Raw genomic sequence first — 19970 nt, forward strand, 5'->3', positions numbered from 1 at the left:
TGGTCTCCTAGTATCCGTCAATTTCATGATGGACCAAGGAGAACCAGGACGATATTGGAGCAGACGTGGGAGGCTGATCCCCACGAGATAGAGAGCTCCAAGAAGATGGAGGCAGCCACCGAGCCGACCCTAGATATGATCACAACCACTACTGAGATGGTCAACGCCCCGTTTGAGGTTACAACCCCCGTGGCACTGCAGGAGAAGTTTTCCCCCTTCGAGGATGTGTCCCCCACCCCCCCCCCCCCCCCCGCTGAGCTGCCCAAGGTGATTTTCTTATTTGCCAATCTCGATTGTAGTTTTTAATCTAAGTATGTGGTGATCAATAATGCAAAATTTTATTAGCTTCGATGCCATGCTATACATAGTGGTTTAAATAACATGTGTTTCTTATACTGGAAAGTAATTCATAATTTGTTTCTGTTTCAGTTAGAGCCCTGATGAAGACAAGGATTGTATGGTTGTACATGTCACTCTCTATGAGGCGGATGACCTGAATATACGCACTGGGAAAACGGAGTTTTTAGGCTGTTGGATCCTGGAAGCCATTTGCGCTTATACCAATGAAGAATTGTATTCCAGCCTCACTGTTGTCAGGCGTGTTGTCCAGGGTGTACTGAAGCACAAGAAGTTCAAAGCTACTCCTTCGTGCGTGAGGCATACTGTTCTTGTCAATCTTACATAGGAAGAAGACGTGGCATGCCTCCACAAACAAGTTTATGAGTGGAAAGGCCACAAGGTTGTCTTCATGAAGGTTCACAGGATTGAGCTGCTGCCGGACGTCCTCGATGATGTTCATGGCAAGGTCCGTCTTGTGTCCAGCCCAAATTAGATCGAGGCATGAAATAGTTGCCCCAGCTAGTGTTTAATAGTAGTTTGGATTGTGTCTAATTATCCGAACCTTGCCTGTTATCGAGCCCTCTCTAGTTTGAATCCGTCTATGGGAACTGCTGCTACTTTTGTGTGCCTGTTAATCATGTGAAAACCATTGTAATTGTTGCCGAAACAGATGTGTACACACTAGTTCTTTCATGAATATGGCATGGTAAGATATAAGTTGTCACGATTTATCATACGAGCAGTGTGTGTTTTGATGAAGAGTACTCGTTCGAGAACTGTGCGCCGATGTATACATAAGTACTTGTAAACACTGTTGGTGCTACCCCACTTGTAAGAAGTTGTGCAAAACACGGCACATTGGCTCAGCTCGCTTCAACACTAGGCTATCGACCAGCTAACAATCAACAATCTGTTGTCTGACATATAAGCAACTATGTATCTTGTTACAGTGGTTCATGCAATTAAGTGAGGCCACAATGTAAATTCCAAACGTTCACACGCTAGTCCGGCGTTCATGTCAACACACACATTAAACTCGGCTTCATAAAAAACTTGAAAAGCATAGGTTAAGAAATCTTATACATCTCAATGATTCATAGAACATAAATAACATATACTAGTTCACATCAAAAGAAAAAGTTGTGAGAAGCTTTACAAATCAGGAGAAAACAAGCAAGGCATCTCTGAGCAAAGGGCCTCCTGGATTAAAATTTCCTGGAGTCCACTCTGGTTTTTTCTTGTTGCCACCATCCAGGGTTAGGTTCTCTCATTCTAGAATAACCAATTATAATTGTGTTCTCAGCTGGAATGTTGAACTGAACCATGTAGTGTACAGACCAGCTGAAAGTCTTGTGCATTCCACTAAATTTAAGCACCGCTATTTGCAGAAATAAGCAGACCACAATGCCTCTATTCTGCGCACCTGTCCCAAAAACCATCGTGCAGCCGTGCCAGCTAGTCTTCGGTCCATGGATGAACTGGTAGAAAGTGCATTTACGGACTAGGATGTAGTTGTTTTCGCTCGTCCCTACACTGCAATCAGGAAGTAAAACGTACGAATCAACTTCTTTTATATTGCGTTAGTCATTCTACCTAGTATGTACCAATGTAGGAATACCTGGAAGACGGGTGGTTAGACGACGGGAACGATTGATAGCCATCTCATTTTGCGCAGTTCTACTAAAAGTGAGGTGTGTGCTTTTGATTGCGCGGATAGAAACGATACGGAGACAGACATCCTGAAACGATATGGAGACAGACATCCCTATTTGCGCAAATATGAAATACGGTTATTTAAACAGTGGCAGATATTTTGCAGTGGCGTATGATTAACGTCCTCATCTATTGTGTTATAATTGGCACTAGATTGACAGTATGAATGTGTCCTTAAGTAAGTAGCATCACATCACATCAACACCGCCACTAGATTAACATGCAGAACAATAGCAATAGTATTACTGTCATGAGTGTAGCACATAGTCAGTAAATGTGCAATCAAATCTGTGCAGTTCCACTGGGATGAAGCAATGTTAGTGGTGTGAGATTTAAGTGTAACTGCAAAAGTAGAATTCATGGGAAATAAAGCAAGACGGAAGCACTTCATAAAATGGTGGTGGCATTGCTTAAATCTATCGACATTAGGTGGCATTGCGTAATGCTTCATGTGATTTTACATTAACAGTAGCGATATGGGAATAGGGACAGCATGGGCATAAAGTGGTGAGGTAGATGTGGTTGCGAGCGGCAAACACTCAGGCAGCATGTCTGCATTTGTCCCATTTTTTATCTCCTCGGCGACATTTTCCTATGTGAGCACAGGAAATCTAGACCTGCTCATTCTCATTTGCGTTGTCCCCCAACACCCTTCACTTTCTTTCCTTTTTCAACAAAGAGATAGGTCCACTTCCCCCCACCCTTCGCCATCCACCATGCTTTCTTCATTTTTTCAACCAAGAGACCGGTTGGGAAGCCAGTATCTACTATTTTCCACCGTTTCCTCTTAGAACCAAGTCCTAGATTCATGCTACAACTTTCCCACTTTCTTCCCTGTTTGAACCAACTCTTAGAGTCGACTGTATGAACTAGCTTTACCTCTAAAAATAGTAAAAGTCTAGGTGGCTTTGGAACAGCGGACGGAAGTAGAAAAAGATCCACACGAAGCCAAATGGGGAGCTGGTGCAGTAGAGCAAGGCAGGTTTCGAAGGAATATATACCTGAGGGTCGTCGGCATGTGGCAAAGACGGTGTCGGGAGGCCGCATATTGGCCACAATACCTGTCACACCCTAGCTACTTCAAGAATTATAGTGTGCATCATGTTTAAATTTCTCTTAAATTTGAAATGGGGAAAGCAGAAACCCCCAACACCCCCCCTAGAAACAACTAGGGTTTACTAAAATTATTTTCAATGAACCTGAAATGCCCTTCTAAATTTCTCTTAAATTTCCTTGTCTTGGGTTAAAACCTCTGGCAAAATTGGTGCACAATTTTCTAGGTCAATAGAAGGTCATTGAATTAAATCATAAGTATTTGAATTTGGGCATTTAAATGCTATAAAATAATTTAAATGCTCAAATAATCCTGGAAATAAATGTCTGCTGTTGGAAATAATCTAAACAGAGCCCACAATTATTTTCAGGATTTTTGGAAACGTTTTAGTATTTTATTTAAAGCCTAACAGTTGCAGTTAATTAGAAAAACAGAAACAAATAAAGAGAGAGAGAGAGAGAGAGAGAGAGGGAAGCCCACCCGGGCCTTACCTGTGCTGGCCCAGCCACCTGGCTCGGCCCAGCCTACTGGCTCTGCCAGTCGTCGTCCTCCTCGCGCCGGAAGGACGCGGAGCGCGTGGCCGGCGCCCGCGGCCACACGCCGGCCACCTCCTGCTTCCGCCGACGCCTGGAGACGCCTAGGGGTGCCACGTGACCCCCACGTCCCCCTCTCATCCTCGCTCCCTCTCCCCTCGTCTCCCTCACCCTCTCCCGCACCATGGCTCACGAGCTTGTCGTCGTCTCACCGCCGTAGTCACGCTCTCCATCACCCCCTCGCCTCTCTGACCTGTCCAGAAGCTCCGCCGCGACGCCCTCGCCCTCCCCACCGAGCCACGCATCGCCGGAGGCCCTGCATCGCTGCCATCGGATCGTCTTCAACCTCGGTACCTGCCGGACGCCGTTCATTGATTCGCCTCGCTCCGGTTGCCCCCGAGCCCATTGAGCTGCTCATCGACCTCCCTGTGAGCTCCGCCGCCTTTCCCCTCTTCTTTCCCACGCGTTTGCACCCTCTAGGCCATAGTTCCACCATGGCCCAAGCTCATCTCCGCTCGAGCTCGTCGCCGGCGTCGCTCCGGCGACCATTTGGTCCTCCCGTGCTATGCAACGTGCTTGCCGCATCACGTAGTGCCTCGCTAGCGCTTCAGTTTCCGTGTTTGCACGCTGCAGCCCACTCCCCGCACATGGCCGAACTCTGGCCACCGCCTTGGAGCTCGCCGTCGTCGTCTCCAGCCACCGTAGGCCCGGCCTCCACCACCACTAGATGCGCGACTGCAAGAGCTCTCCAACGAGCCAAAGAACGGCCTCACCCGTGCCCTGTGGGCGTTTTTCGAGCTGCGCCACCGTCTCGGGCCTCGCCAGCGTCGAGTCGCCGGCGAGTTTGACCCAGTTTGACTCCTGGGTGGGCCCAGGTAGACCCCCCTGAGTCTATGACAGGTGGGGCCGGTCTGCTAACTAATGTAGGATTAGTTTTAATTAATTTTAATTAAATCAGTCACTGACATGTGGGCCCAGGCCCCACTGACAGCTAATTAGTGTTAATCTAATCCTGTTAATTAGCTGAGAGGCTGACAGAAGGGGCCCACCAGTCAGGTTTGACCTGGGCTGGCGCCTTTGACCTGCTGAGGTCAGCATGACGCAATGCTGACGCAGTAATGCATTTTCTGGATTTATTTTTATTCAGGAATTTCCTGAAAATAGTTAAAACTTCTAAAAATCATAGAAAATCAACCATAGCTCCAAATGCAAAGATTTATATATGAAAAATGATCAGAAAAATTCAATCTATCCATCTGTAATGGTTTCATGCATGACAAAACAAGTTTACCTTGATGTTTAAGCAGAATAAGGAAATGCACTATTAAGGCCATGTTTAATGAGCTAATATTTGAATCTTTGATTCAAATGAGTTCATTCCTTTCTGTTATAGCTTGCATTAGGCCAAGACACATTCATATTGCCATGTCATAGCATGCATCATATTGTTGCATATCGTCATGTGTTGATTGTGTTCCGATGTGTTCTTCGTGGTAGGTTCTGCCTCCGAGGATATTCACAAGTATCCAACTGAAGGGCAGTATCCCACTACCACTCCATCAGGCAAGCAACCATTGATCATTCCGATAGAAACCCATGTTCTCGCTTCTGCTCTTGTTTACTGCATTAAGACAACGCGATTCAAACTGTTGTGTGCTACGGTAGTTAAACCCTTATCCTCTGCATGACCTGTCATTGCCACAGTAACTAGATGAAACCCACTAGCATGTGTAGGAGTTGATTGAGCCATGTATGTGATTCCTAGCTTGCTATGCCTGCTATGCTTAGAGTTGTGTCAGCTCTGGTTCATCTGGGTGATGCAATGTGAGGGATGTGTTGAACATGTTTTGGTAAAGGTATCGATGAGAGGCCATGTAGGAGTACATGGTGGGTTGTTTCATTGAGGCCGTCCCTAAGAACTGAGATCTGTATGTGTGATTTGAGATTCAGCTACTACCATGCATTGGGACCCTTAATTGACCCTCTCGGCTTCTTAACCACCCTAGTACTCTGTCCAGGAGTTGCAAATAGTTTCTGGTGTTTGTAGGTTATGTGTTGGCGGCCGTGCGTAGCGCTGACCCTAGGGGTGGGCTATGTTGCGGTAGATACACCATGGCACGGTGTACCAAGTCACCCGTTTGGTGTCTCGGGATCCCTATTCACATCATTCGGGGCCGTATGTGGAAACTTCGGCCGGACTCCCTGCGGATGGAACCTGGATAGGTGATAAACCTAGACTAGAGACTTAAGTGTTTAGGTAGGCCGTGGCCGACACCCTCGCTGGGCTTCCGCTTGAAGGTTGCCGAGTACATGTCATGTAAACGGCGGTAAGTGGTGAAAGCGTGTATGAAGAAGTACACCCCTGCAGGGTATAAAACTATTTGAATAGCCGCGTCCGCGGTAAAGGACTACTTGGTTGCCTATACAGTTCATAGACAAGTTAATGGGTACTAATAAAAGACTCAAGCTAAGTGTGAGTACCGAGGATGGCCCTCTCATAGGATGACGAGGGAGGATCCCCGGTGGAGTATTGTGTTGGTGAGTAGTGGACTCGTGTGCGAAAACTATTTTACTGGTGAAGTTCCGTAGGATAGCTTAGCCAAGAGTCAAAGCTGGCTTGCTGCATTAACCCCACCACCATCTTGAGAATAAGCATGTATAGTAGGTTCTGATGTAAGACTTGCTGAGTACCTTTGTACTCATGCTTGCTTAATTACTGTTTTCAGACGACAACACCGCCCCCTCTGATGGGTTCTACGTAGACCTTGACGTCGGCGAGTGACTAGCCACCCAGGTGGTGATCCTGGCCTTGGAGGGCCATATGTAGATAGACAGGCTTCGAGAAGCCTTCTTTCTTTCTAGAGTTTGTACTCAGAATAGTTCCTTCCGCATGTGCTTGTATGTTTGTATGACTTGAGTGTCGGGTCATGTGACCCCTACCTGTATGAACATGTTATGTATGGCTCCCTGGAGCCTTTAAATAAAGTACTTGAGTTGTAGAGTTTTGTTGTGATGCCATGTTGTATGTACTCATATCGGGCATATTGTGTGTATGATTGAAATGCTTGGTATGAGTGGGATCCGACAATCTAGTTGTTTATCCTTGGCAGCCTTTCTTATGGGGAAATGTAGTCTAGTGTTCCTCGAGCCATAGTAGTCCGCTACAGCCCGGTTCACCGGAGTCCTGCTAGCCTAGCACTACTGTTCAGGACACTTGACTGGCCGACATGTGTTTCACTTCGTTCCTATGTCTGTCCCTTCCGGGAAATGTCACTCTGTGACTTCTGGAGTCCTGCCTAGCCTGCTACAGCCCGGGTTCCCCGGAGTCCTGTTAGCCCAGTGCTACAGCCCAGAATCAATCGCTGATGACCGACATGCTCGATGTGATTCATGTATGCCTGTCTCCATAGGTCTGTGCCGCTTTGGGTTCATGACTAGCCATGTCGGCCCAGGTTCTCTGTCATATGGATGCTAGCGACACTATCATATACGTGAGCCAAAAGGCGCAAACTGTCCCGGGCCATGGTAAGGCGACACCCGTGGGATACCGTGCGTGAGGCCGCAAAGTGATATGAGGTGTTACCGGCTAGATCGATGTGACTTGGAATCGGGGTCCTGACAATACCGCAGGGAGGAACAAGGGGTCGGAGTCCCTCCCGAGCCAGCGCTCTCTCGGAGAGAATGGCATGTCCGCCGATCGGGACGTGCAGGCAGCCGTTGGTCTCCTCCCTCGCGGCCGCTGACAGCGGGAATGATGCACCTACACCCCTTCCCCGGTCGAGGTTGTCCGGTCGGATTTGTGACCAACCGTGAGCTGAGAGAGAGTGTGGCCACCTATGTCTTGCTTAGAGCTGGAGGGTAACACCCCGGATGTAACTTTCCCTATCTGTACTCCAACTCTTGCCGTTTCCGGCGATAAGTTATATTTATTTCTCGGGTTCAGGTCTTTGTCTCCGTGTGTTGTTTTCGTTTTCATGCATCTCATATCATGTCATCATGTGCATTGCATTTGCATACGTGTTCATCTCATGCATTCGAGCATTTTCCCCGTTTTCTGTTTTGCATTCCGACGTTTCGTTCTCCTCCGGTGGCCATTTCTAGCCTTCTTTCGTGTGTGGGGATTAAACATTTCCGGATTGGACCGAGACTTGCCATGCGGCCTTGCTTTACTACCGGTAGACCGCCTGTCAAGTTTCGTATCATTTGGACTTCGTTTCATACTCCAACGGTTAACCGAGGGACCGAAAAGGCCTCGTGTGTGTTGCAGCCCAACACCCCTCCAATTTGGCCCAAAACCCACCAAACTCTGCTCCATGTCCTAGAGAGTTCGATCACGATCGCGTGGCCGAAAACCGCACCTCATTTGGACTCTCCTAGCTCTACTTATGCCTATAAATAGCCCCCTCCAAATTCGGATCTTCTTCCCCGTCCAAACCGTAGTCCAAAAAAAAAAGGAGATCTCCGCCGACGGACGTGTCCGCCCCGGCCGGACAACGTCCGCCGCCTCCGCCCGCACCAACCGTCCGCCGCCATGTGTCCCTCGCGGGACCGCTTCGCCGCTGCCGCCAGCCGGCCCGCCAGGCCCGAGCCGGCCCCCGACGCCGCGCTACCGGGCCAGAGGAGCGCCGCCGCCGCCTCCCTTCGTCCCCGGCTCCGCTGCCCACGCCGCCGTGCTCCATCGACGCCGGCCGCCCCGCTCCGCTCCGGCAGCCGCCGCCTCGCCGCCAACCGCCCGCGGCGCCCCTCGCCGCCACCGGCCGCCGCCGCCCCGGGCGCCCACCGGCCGGATCCGGTGCCCCCAAGTCCCTCTCCGGCCGCCTCCGCTCTAGATCCGGCGATCTCCACCGTCTCCGGTCGTCTACAGGAACTCCGGCGAGCTCCCCGGCGAACCTCGTTCCGCGTGCAAATCTGGATCTGGCGACTCCTCGGTTGACTTCTCGCCCCTAACCCTAGTTTTTTATCTGATCTTTGACCGCCCGTAACTTTACATCCGTAGCTCCGATGCGGGCATATAATATATCAAAATCTTCGCCTCGACGAGTACATCGTTTCAGTCCATTGCGTCATTTTCATTTGAGTTCATCTTGATGCCCTAAATGCTGTTAGAAGGAGGCTTCGTGAGTTAATTGTCAGATCTGCTAGTTCATCTTAGACTTTTGTCATTTTTGCCATGATTATTGTGTGCATGCTATGCTTGTGAGTCCTTCATATGTTTTGTTAAGCATTTTGTCTTCTTTCCAGAGGTGCAACCCATGCATTTTTAGGATGTGTGTGGTGACTTGTGCAAGCTTGCAAAGTGAGGCACCCGGGAAATCTGTTTTCAGGGACTTAGTAGTTTTCACTAAGTCTGGGATATTTTAGTTCATGATTCCATATGTTCAGCTTGTTTCCTTGTGATCCGTGCCTCTTTTGAGGATGATCAGTAAGGGACGTTTGTTATTCATGTTATTCTCTATCCATCCATGTCTTTGTTTGCAATTATGGAGCACCATAGCTTGAGTCAATCGAGCTCTACTTTTGCTTCGTGGTGAATCTGGGCAGATCGTCAACTTGATTGCGATTTTGCTGATGCTACCGTTAGTGTTCCATGCATGCTATGCCTTTGTTCTTGCCATGTGTAGCTAGAATATTGTGCCTTCTTGCTGGTTATATGCTTGCCTTGCTATGACTTGCACCATGCTGAGTGCATCGAGCTCGTTTACATGCCTTCGTGAGTTAAATTTCTGCATGTCTTAGTTTTCACTAAGTCTGAAAACTGATTGTGTTCGAGCTATGTTCGTGAGCTAGGTAGAGTATTTTGCTAACCCTTTTAACCCCAGGTCACTTTGGGTGTTTTGTTAATCTTGTTGAGTAGCTCCATGCCATGTTCTTACTTTTCATGTTCAGGTCATTTATCATGTTGTTTTGCTGCTCCAAAGAGAGCATCGTGATCTGAAATTTCAGGCTAGTGTTAATTTCACCAAGTCTGGAATCTGTTTTGCATATTCATTTTTGCCATGCTTGTTTGAACCTCTTAATGGATGAATTTGCATATGGCTCACTTCTAGTGTTTTGTTAAAAATCTTGTGTTCATCACTGCCATGTATTTTGTTTTCATGTTTGGTGGCTGTAGCATATTTATTTCATTGCATTTAGATGCCTACTTGCTGTAAATCGCAGACCGGTGTCATATCTTAAAACGCTTGCCATTTCCAAACCGTAACTCCGATTCCAATGATCTTTATATCGTTTTCAAGCGATTTCATCCCCTCTATCCAGTGGCACCCTTGGAATTCCAATTTGAGGCCAGGTTCATGCATTTCCTGTCATATCTTGCATTTTGCATCCCGCATCGCATCCCGCATAGCATGTCATCATTTCATCATATTGCTTGGTCTTGCACGTGGTTGATTGTATCCTTGTTGCTTGTTTGTCTTGTTGGGTAGAGCCGGGAGACGAGTTCGCTACCGAGGAGCCCGTTGAGTTTGCTTGTGAGGATCCAGTCAACTCTGACAACTGTGCAGGCAAGATGATCATACCCTCGAAATCACTACTATCTTTGCTATGCTAGTTTGCTCACTCTTGCTATGCCAATGCTACGATGCCTACCATTTGCTTGTCAGCCACCCAATTGCATGATTGAACCTTTAACCCACCTTGTCCTAGCAAACCGTTGATTGGCTATGTTACCGCTTTGCTCAGCCCCTCTTATAGCGTTGCTAGTTGCAGGTGAAGTTTGGAGGTCGTTCCTTGTTGGAACATCATTTATTTACTTGTTGGGATATCATTATATTGCCATGTTATCTTAATGCATCTATATACTTGGTGAAGGGTGGAAGGCTCGGCCTCTCGCCTAGTGTTTTGTTCCACTCTTACCGCCCTAGTTTCCGTCATATCGGTGTTATGTTCCCGGATTTTTGCGTTCCTTACGCGGTTGGGTTATAATGGGAACCCTCTGATATTTCGCCTTGATTAAAGCTTTTCCAGCAATGCCCAACCTTGGTTTTACCATTTGCCACCTAGCCTTTTTTTCTTCCCTTGGGTTCTACAGACTCAAGGGTCATCTTATTTTAACCCCCCCCCCCCCGGGCCAGTGCTCCTCTGAGTTTTGGTCCACCTGTCAGCTACCGGTGGCCACCAGGGGCAACTCTGGGCTGGCCTACCCATACCTAGGACAATCTGAGTGTGCCCTGAGAAAGAGATATGTGCAGCTCCTATCGGGACTTGTCGGCACATTCGGGCGGTGTTGCTGGTCTTGTTTTAACCTGTCGAAGTGTCTTGAGTTACCGAGATACCGAGTCTGATCGGAACGTCTTGGGAGGAGGTCTATTCCTTTGTTGACCGTGAGAGCTTGTCATGGGCTAAGTTGGGACCCCCTGCAGGGATTGAACTTTTGAAAGCAGTGCCCGCGGTTATGGGCAGATGGGAATTTGTTAATGTCCGGTTGTAGATAACTTAAACCTTAATTAATTAAAACGAATCAACTGCGTGTGTTGCCGTGATGGCCTCTTCTCGGCGGAGTCTGGGAAGTGGACACGATGTTGGTGTAATGCTTGCGCAGGTTGTTCCTTCTAGTTTCTCGCTCGCGCTTTGCCTCCTCTTCTCGCTCTCCTTTGCGAATAAGTTAGCCACCATATATGCTAGTCGCTTGCTGCAGCTCCACATATACTTGCCTTATCCTGTCCTATAAGCTTAAATAGTCTTGATCGCGTGGGTGCGAGATTGCTGAGTCCTTGTGGCTCACAAATACTATAATTCCAGATGCAGGTCCAGGTGATTCCGCTCCAGGTGACGAGTACGAGCTCAAGTGGGAGTTCGACAAGGACTCTCAGCGTTATTATGTTTCCTTTCCCGATGATCAGTAGTGGTGCCTAGTTGGGGTTCGATTCAGGGCCTTGTCGCATGTTGGGTTCTTTTCCATTTTGGCGCCGTAGTCGGGCCATGAGTGTTTGTTTGATGAATGTTATTTATGTACGCTGATGTGATGTGGCGAGTGTAAGCCAACTATGTTATCTCCCCCTTTTATTATGTATTACATGCGATGTTGTAATGATTGCCTGACTTGCGACATTGCTTTCAATGCGGTTATGTCTCTAAGTCGTGACTCGACACGTGGGAGCTATAGCCGCATCGAGGGTGTTATAAGTTGGTAATCAGAGCCTTCCCCGACCTTAGGAGCCCCCATTGCTTGATCGTTTAGAAGCCGAGTTGTGTCTAGAAAAATGTTTTGAGTCCTTAGGGATTATATATCGGAGAGCTTAGGAATTCTTTTTACTTCCCAGTCTCCTCATCACTCTGGTAAGGCATCCTAACATAGAGTTTTGACTCTTCTCTTCTCAAATTTCACTAAAAAAATTTTTAGGATCACGCGAGTATCTTGGTTTTGTTCCGATGGTTTTGTGACGAGAACATTGTTCTTGGTGCCTCCTGTCTTTAGGGGTTGTGGCAGTGTCCCGGGGGAGCTCCGAGGTGTTGTCGTCACAATTTTATCGTTGCAATTCTGGTATACTTGAGATTTGTGCGCGACATCAAAAATCTCCTTTATGCAGTTCGTTGGTGACATAACCTCGACGTCACCCAGTACTGGGGCGGGAGTTCGGGAGTATCGCCATAACTTGTATAACGGATGCTTTTCGAAGGTTGAGATAGATGGTTTGCGAAGGTTTCTTGGTTATGTGTTGAAGGATGGATACAGCTGGATGTAGGATTTGCTAGCTTGGGTGAGATATTATGCTTCCCCTGTATCCCCAACACCTGATTGCATAACCGGGAAAATTTCGGGAATTTCATAGGTGGGAATTCAAGTAGCCTTAGGATATCTTTCCGACAGATGTATGATATGAAATTGGGGTTCGACGTCTAGTGGTTCTCCTATTCACGGTCGATTTTACAATGGTCTCGTTGTGTCTTAAAGAGTCCTTGGCTATGCTGACTCGGGGATGCTTCGTATGTCATGTGCACTGCCTTGTACATGATGGTGCTGTACGATCGAGCCCGTGTAGGTCCCACCACGAAAACTTCGGACGAAATTTCTATCATGTATTTGTTCCGGCTTATTCCGCAAGCCAACCCTTGGTTTTATTTCGAGTTGTGGCATTCGTTTTGCTTCGACGTCATATGATGATTCCATCCCTCATTGTTGTACCCCTTCTACCTGATTCTTCGTGGCTTCGCAATTTAGGAATATGTGACCACTTCAAGAGAAGTGCATTCGTTCATTTTGTTCGGATGTGAAGACTTTATGTTGCAATTATCATTCCGTTGGATTCAGCTTCAATATTTATCTGTCTATGTGCTAACGGTGGTCAACCTCTTCAGGATGGCTCCCTCTAAGAGCACCAGTCAGAACCAGAATCAAGATCCGCCACCACCTCCACCTCCTCCAGAGGCATGGCAAGCTGTGATGGCCGCAACCAATGCAAACACTCAGCTGATCATGCAAATTATCCAAGAGCGCAATCAAGGCAGTCAAGGGAATCAAGGCAGCAACCAGAGTCACTTTGCTACACTCAACCAGTTCCTTGCTAACGGGCCAAAGACTTTCAGCAATTGTGTTGAGGCAACCGATGCTGACGATTGGCTTGTGGATCTGTGTAAGCATTTCGAGTGCAGCAACGTCAGGCCTGAGGACTTTGTCAAGTTCGCTTCCTTCCAACTCAAAGATCAGGCAGCAGAATGGTTCCAGCAGTACAAGGATTCCAGAGGTGGACGTGTTATCACTTGGGATGATTTCCGTCGAGATTTCCGAGCTCATCACATTCCGCAGAGCGTGGTTGAAAGCAAGCGTGAGGAATTCCGCAATCTGAAGCAAGGCTCTTTGTCTGTCTATGACTACAACAAATTGTTCCAGAAGCTTGCCCGCTTTGCCAAGCAGGACGTGCCTGATGAGAAGAGCATGATATATCAGTTCAGGGGTGGTCTCAGAGAAGATATTCAGCTCGCTCTTGTCCTCTTTGAGCCGTTGAGGTACGATGAGTTCTACAACATGGCACTGAAACAAGAGGCTGCTCAGTTAAGGTGCGATGCTTCCAGGAAGCGAGTCAGAGATGTTACTCCTTCTTCCTCTACTCAAGTGGCCAAGCAGCAGAAGTTTTGGCTTCCTCCTCCTCCATTCCGTCAGCCGTATCAGCAGAAGAGCAAAGGTGGCAGTGGTTCTTCCCACCCACCCAACCTAGGCTTTCAGAACAAAACTTCGTCTCAAGCTCTAAGATCGAGTGCTCCGTATCACCGTCCACTTTCAGAGGTCACGTGCAACAAGTGCCAACAGAAGGGTCACTATGCCAACAAGTGTTTCAACCAGAGGCGTCTTCCTCCTCCTCCTCCTGTGAGATCGGCAAGTACAGCTGTGGTCAAGCATAACCCCAAGTCCGCCAAGGTCAATTTGATGAATGCAGCTCAGGCAGAGGACTCGTCAGATGTGATCATGGGTAACCTTCCTGTTAATGATATTCCTGCAAAAGTTCTTTTTGACACTGGTGCATTGCATTGCTTCATCTCGAGACCGTTTACAAATAGGCATGAATTGGTTTCACAAGTTTTGCCTAGTCCTTTAGCAGTTGTCTCTCCCGGCAAGCGCATGCAGGCTAACTCCATCGTTCCGGATGTTTCTATCACGATGGGCGAGTTCAAGTTTCTTGCTTCTCCTACGGTTCTCGGTGACTCGGATATTGATCTTATTCTCGGAATGGATTGGCTTTCTAAGCACAAGGCTCACCTCGATTGTGCAGCCAGGCAGATTCAATTGACTCATTCGTCTGAGGATGTAATTGTCTTTGCTGCTCGGGATAATACAATCCGGTTGTTTTCTCTGAATGAGAAGGGTGAACTGGATGCTATCTCGCAAATTCCAGTCGTTTGCGAATATCAAGACGTTTTTCCAGAAGAACTCCCAGGGATGCCTCCAAACCGGCCGGTTGAATTTGTTATTGAACTTGAGCCCGGTACGGAACCTGTGTGCAAACGTCCCTACAAGCTCGGCCCCGAAGAGTTGAAGGAGTTGAAGAAACAACTCGATGAGCAAGAAAGATTGGGTCTCATCCGGCCTAGTACTTCTCCGTGGGGTTGTGGTGTTCTTTTTGTGAAGAAGAAGGATGGATCAAGTCGACTTTGTGTTGATTACCGTCCATTGAACAAGAAGACCATCAAGAACAAATACCCACTTCCCAACATCAATGAGCTGTTCGAACAACTCAAGGATGCTCAAGTATTCTCCAAGCTTGATCTCCGTATGGGTTATCATCAGATTCGCATTCGTGAAGAAGATATTCCCAAGACAGCATTCAGAACAAGCTTTGGTTCATATGAATACACCGTCATGTCTTTTGGCCTCGCCAACGCTCCTCCGACGTTCTCTCGCATGATGAATTTCATCTTCAACGCCTACACCAATGACTTCGTTTTGGTCTATCTCGATGACATTCTGGTTTTCTCGAAGAACAAGGAAGATCATGCCAAGCACTTGCGTTTGGTTCTCGATAAGCTCAGGGAACATCAGTTCTATGCCAAGTTCTCCAAGTGTGAATTTTGGCTCGATGAGGTTCTTTATCTTGGTCATATCATCTCTGCCAAGGGCATTTCCGTGAATCCCGAGAAGGTATCCGCAATTGTGAATTGGGAACCTCCTCAGAACGTGAAGCAACTCCGCAGTTTTCTCGGTCTCACAAGCTATTGCCGAAGATTCGTTGAAAACTTTTCCAAGATCGCGAAGCCTCTCTCAAATCTTCTTCAGAAGCATGTCAAGTACGTTTGGTCTCCAGAGTGTGATATTGCTTTCAACACTTTGAAAGAGAAGTTGATCACTGCTCCAGTTCTGACTCCACCTGATGAAACCAAGCCGTATGAGGTCTTTTGTGATGCCTCTCTCCAAGGTCTCGGTGCTGTACTGATGCAAGAGAAGAAAGTTGTTGCTTATACCTCTCGCCAGTTGAAGCCTAATGAGAAGAACTACCCCACTCATGATCTCGAGTTGGCAGCAGTTGTGCATGCTCTTTTGACTTGGAGACATCTTCTATTGGGAAGAAAAGTGGACATTTTCACTGATCACAAGAGTCTCAAGTACATCTTCACTCAGCCTAATCTCAACCTAAGGCAAACTCGATGGGTCGAAATGATTCAAGAGTATAATCCGAGTATTGAGTATACTCCAGGCAAGGCCAATGTGATTGCTGACGCTTTGAGCAGAAAGGCCTATTGCAACAGTCTGATTCTCAGGCCTTATCAACCCGAGCTTTGTGAAGCTTTCCGCAAACTGAAACTGCAAGTTGTTCCTCAAGGTTTCCTCGCCAACCTTCAAGTCTCTCCTACCTTAGAGGACCAGATTCGCCAAGCCCAGCTTCTTGATGCTATGGTGAAAAAGGTGAAGATTGGGATTGCCAAGAGTCAGTCCAAGTACAAGTGCTACCGCCTTGATGACAAGGACACTCTCTTCTTCGAGGATCATATTGTTGTGCCCAAAGGTGAACTTCGTAAAGTGATCATGAACGAGGCTCACAACTCTCTCCTCTCCATCCACCCTGGTAGTACGAAGATGTATTAGGATCTCAAGCAAGCTTATTGGTGGACTCGAATGAAGCGCGAGATCGCTCAATTCGTGAATGAATGTGATGTCTGCAGAAGAGTGAAGGCAGAACACCAAAGGCCAGCTGGTCTCCTCCAACCTCTTGCCATTCCAGAATGGAAGTTTGACCACATCGAAATGGACTTCATGACTGGGTTTCCAAAGTCCAAGCGTGGCAATGATGCTATATTCGTCGTCATCGACAAGCTCACCAAAGTGGCTCACTTTCTTCCTATCAAAGAGTCGATCACTGCAGCTCAATTGGCGGAACTCTATACCTCTCGCATTGTCTCTCTGCATGGTATTCCTCAAGTGATATCTTCAGACCGTGGCAGCATCTTTACCTCCAAGTTTTCGGATTCTTTTCAGAAGGCCATGGGTACCAACATTCGCTTCAGCACAGCTTTCCATCCTCAAACGAGCGGTCAAGTCGAGCGTGTCAACCAGATTCTTGAAGATATGCTCAGGGCTTGTGTGATCTCCTTCGGCATGAAGTGGGAGGATTGTCTTCCTTATGCTGAATTCTCCTATAACAACAGTTTTCAAGCAAGTTCGGGCAAGGCCCCTTTTGAAATTCTATATGGCAAGAAGTGTCGTACCCCTCTCAACTGGTCTGAAACCGGTGAACGTCAGCTGCTGGGTAATGACCTGATCACAGAGGCAGAAGAAATGTGCAAGGTCATTCGTGATAACCTCAAAGCAGCCCAATCCCGCCAGAAGAGCTACTATGATAGTAAGCACCGTGATTTGGCTTTCGAGATCGGAGATCATGTTTACCTCCGCGTCTCTCCTATGAAAGGTACTCGTCGCTTCGGTATCAAAGGGAAGCTTGCCCCTAGATATGTGGGACCTTTCAAGATTGCTAGCAAGAGAGGCGACCTCGCCTATCAGCTCGAGCTTCCTTTAAACTTTGCCAATGTTCATGATGTGTTCCATGTCTCCCAACTCCGAAAGTGCTTCAAGACGCCTGAACGCACCGTCAACTTCGAGGACATTGAGCTCCAAGAAGATCTCTCCTATCGTGAGCACCCAGTTGCTATTCTTGAAGAGACTGAACGCAAGACTCGCAACAAGTCACTCAAATTTCTCAAAGTCAAGTGGTCTCACCATTCCGACCGTGAAGCTACCTGGGAACACGAGGATCACCTCCGTTCTGAGTACCCGGAGTTCTTTCAGTCCTAGATCTCGGGACGAGATCTTTTCGTAGTGGTGGAGTGTTGTAACACCCCGGATGTAACTTTCCCTATCTGTACTCCAACTCTTGCCGTTTCCGGCGATAAGTTATATTTATTTCTCGGGTTCGGGTCTTTGTCTCCGTGTGTTGTTTTCGTTTTCATGCATCTCATATCATGTCATCATGTGCATTGCATTTGCATACGTGTTCATCTCATGCATTCGAGCATTTTCCCCGTTGTCCGTTTTGCATTCCGGCGCTTCGTTCTCCTCCGATGGCCATTTCTAGCCTTCTTTCGTGTGTGGGGATTAAACATTTCCGGATTGGATCGAGACTTGCCATGCGGCCTTGGTTTACTACCGGTAGACTGCCTGTCAAGTTTCGTATCATTTGGACTTCGTTTGATACTCCAACGGTTAACCGAGGGACCGAAAAGGCCTCGTGTGTGTTGCATCCCAACACCACTCCAATTTGGCCCAAAACCCACCAAACTCTGCTCCATGTCCTAGAGCGTTCGATCACGATCGCGTGGCCGAAAACCGCACCTCATTTGGACTCTCCTAGCTCTACTTATGCCTATAAATAGCCCCCTCCAAATTCGGATCTTCTTCCCCGTCCAAACCCTAGTCCAAAAAAAAAGGATATCTCCGCCGACGGACGTGTCCGCCCTGGCCGGACAACGTCCGCCGCCTCCGCCCGCACCAACCGTCCGCTGCCACGTGTCCCTCGCGGGACCGCTTCGCCGCCGCCGCCAGCCGGCCCGCCAGGCCCGAGCCGGCCCCCGACGCCGCGCTACCGGGCCAGAGGAGCGCCGCCGCCGCCTCCCTTCGTCCCCGGCTCCGCTGCCCGCGCCACCGTGCTCCATCGACGCCGGCTGCCCCGCTCCGCTCCGGCAGCCGCCGCCTCGCCGCCAACCGCCCGCGGCGCCCCTCGCCGCCACCGGCCGCCGCCGCCCCGGGCGCCCATCGGCCGGATCCGGTGCCCCCAAGTCCCTCTCCGGCCGCCTCCGCTCCAGATCCGGCGATCTCCACCGTCTCCGGTCGTCTACAGGAACTCCGGCAAGCTCCCCGGTGAACCTCATTCCGCGTGCAAATCTGGATCTGGAGACTCCTCGGTTGACTTCTCGCCCCTAACCTTAGTTTTTTATGTGATCTTTGACCGCCCGTAACTTTGCATCCGTAGCTCCGATTCGGGCATATATTATATCAAAATCTTCGCCTCGACGAGTACATCGTTTCATTCCATTGCATAATTTTCATTTGAGTTCATCTTGATGCCCTAAATGCTGTTAGAAGGAGGCTTCGTGAGTTAATTGTCAGATCTGCTAGTTCATCTTAGACTTTTGTCATTTTTGCCATGATTATTGTGTGCATGCTATGCCTGTGAGTCCTTCATATGTTTTGTTAAGCATTTTTTCTTCTTTCCAGAGGTGCAACCCATGCATTTTTAGGATGTGTGTGGTGACTTGTGCAAGCTTGCAAAGTGAGGCACCCGGTAAATCTGTTTTCAGGGACTTAGTAGTTTTCACTAAGTCTGGGATATTTTACTTCATGATGCCATATGTTCAGCTTGTTTCCTTGTGATCCGTGCCTCTTTTGAGGATGATCAGTAAGGGACTTTTGTTACTCATGTTATGCTATATCCATCCATGTCTTTGTTTGCAATTATGGAGCACCATAGCTTGAGTCAATCGAGCTCTACTTTTGCTTCGTGGTGAATCTGGGAAGATCGTCAACTTGTTTGCGATTTTGCCGATGCTACCGTTAGTGTTCCATGCATGATATGCCTTTGTTCTTGCCATGTGTATCTAGAATATTGTGCCTTCTTGCTGGTTATATGCTTGCCTTGCTATGACTTGCACCATGGTGAGTGCATCGAGCTCGTTTACATGCCTTCGTGAGTTAAATTTCTGCATGTTCGTGAGCTCGGTAGAGTATTTTGCGAACCCTTTTGACCCCAGATCACTTTGGGTGTTTTGTTAAGCTTGTTGAGTAGCTCCATGCCATGTTCTTACTTGTCATGTTCAGGTCATTTATTATGTTGTTTTGCTGCTCCAAAGAGAGCATCGTGATCTGAAATTTCAGGCTAGTGTTAATTTCACTATGTCTGGAATCTGTTTTGCATATTCATTTTTGCCATGCTTGTTTGAACCTCTTAATGGATGAATTTGCCTATGGCTCAGTGCTAGTGTTTTGTTAACCATCTTGTGTAAATCACTGCCATGTATTTTGTTTTCATGTTTGGTGGCTTTAGCATGTTTATTTCGTTGCATTTAGATGCCTACTTGCTGTAAATCGTAGACCGGTGTCATATCTTAAAACGTTTGCCATTTCCAAACCGTAACTCCGATTCCAATGATCTTTATATCGTTTTCAAGCGATTTCATCCCCTCTATCCAGTGGCACCCTTGGAATTCCAAGTTGAGGCCAGGTTCATGCATTTCCTGTCATATCTTGCATTTTGCATCCCGCATCGCATCCCGCATAGCATGTCATCATTTCATCATATTGCTTGGTCTTGCACGTGGTTGATTGTATCCTTGTTGCATGTTTGTCTTGTTGGGTAGAGCCGGGAGACGAGTTCGCTACCGAGGAGCCCGTTGAGTTTGCTTGTGAGCATCCA

Source organism: Triticum urartu, chromosome 5A (genome assembly GCF_056163025.1).
Source record: "Triticum urartu cultivar PI428250 chromosome 5A, HENAU_Tu73, whole genome shotgun sequence".
In the NCBI taxonomy this organism is placed as follows: Eukaryota; Viridiplantae; Streptophyta; class Magnoliopsida; order Poales; family Poaceae; genus Triticum; species Triticum urartu.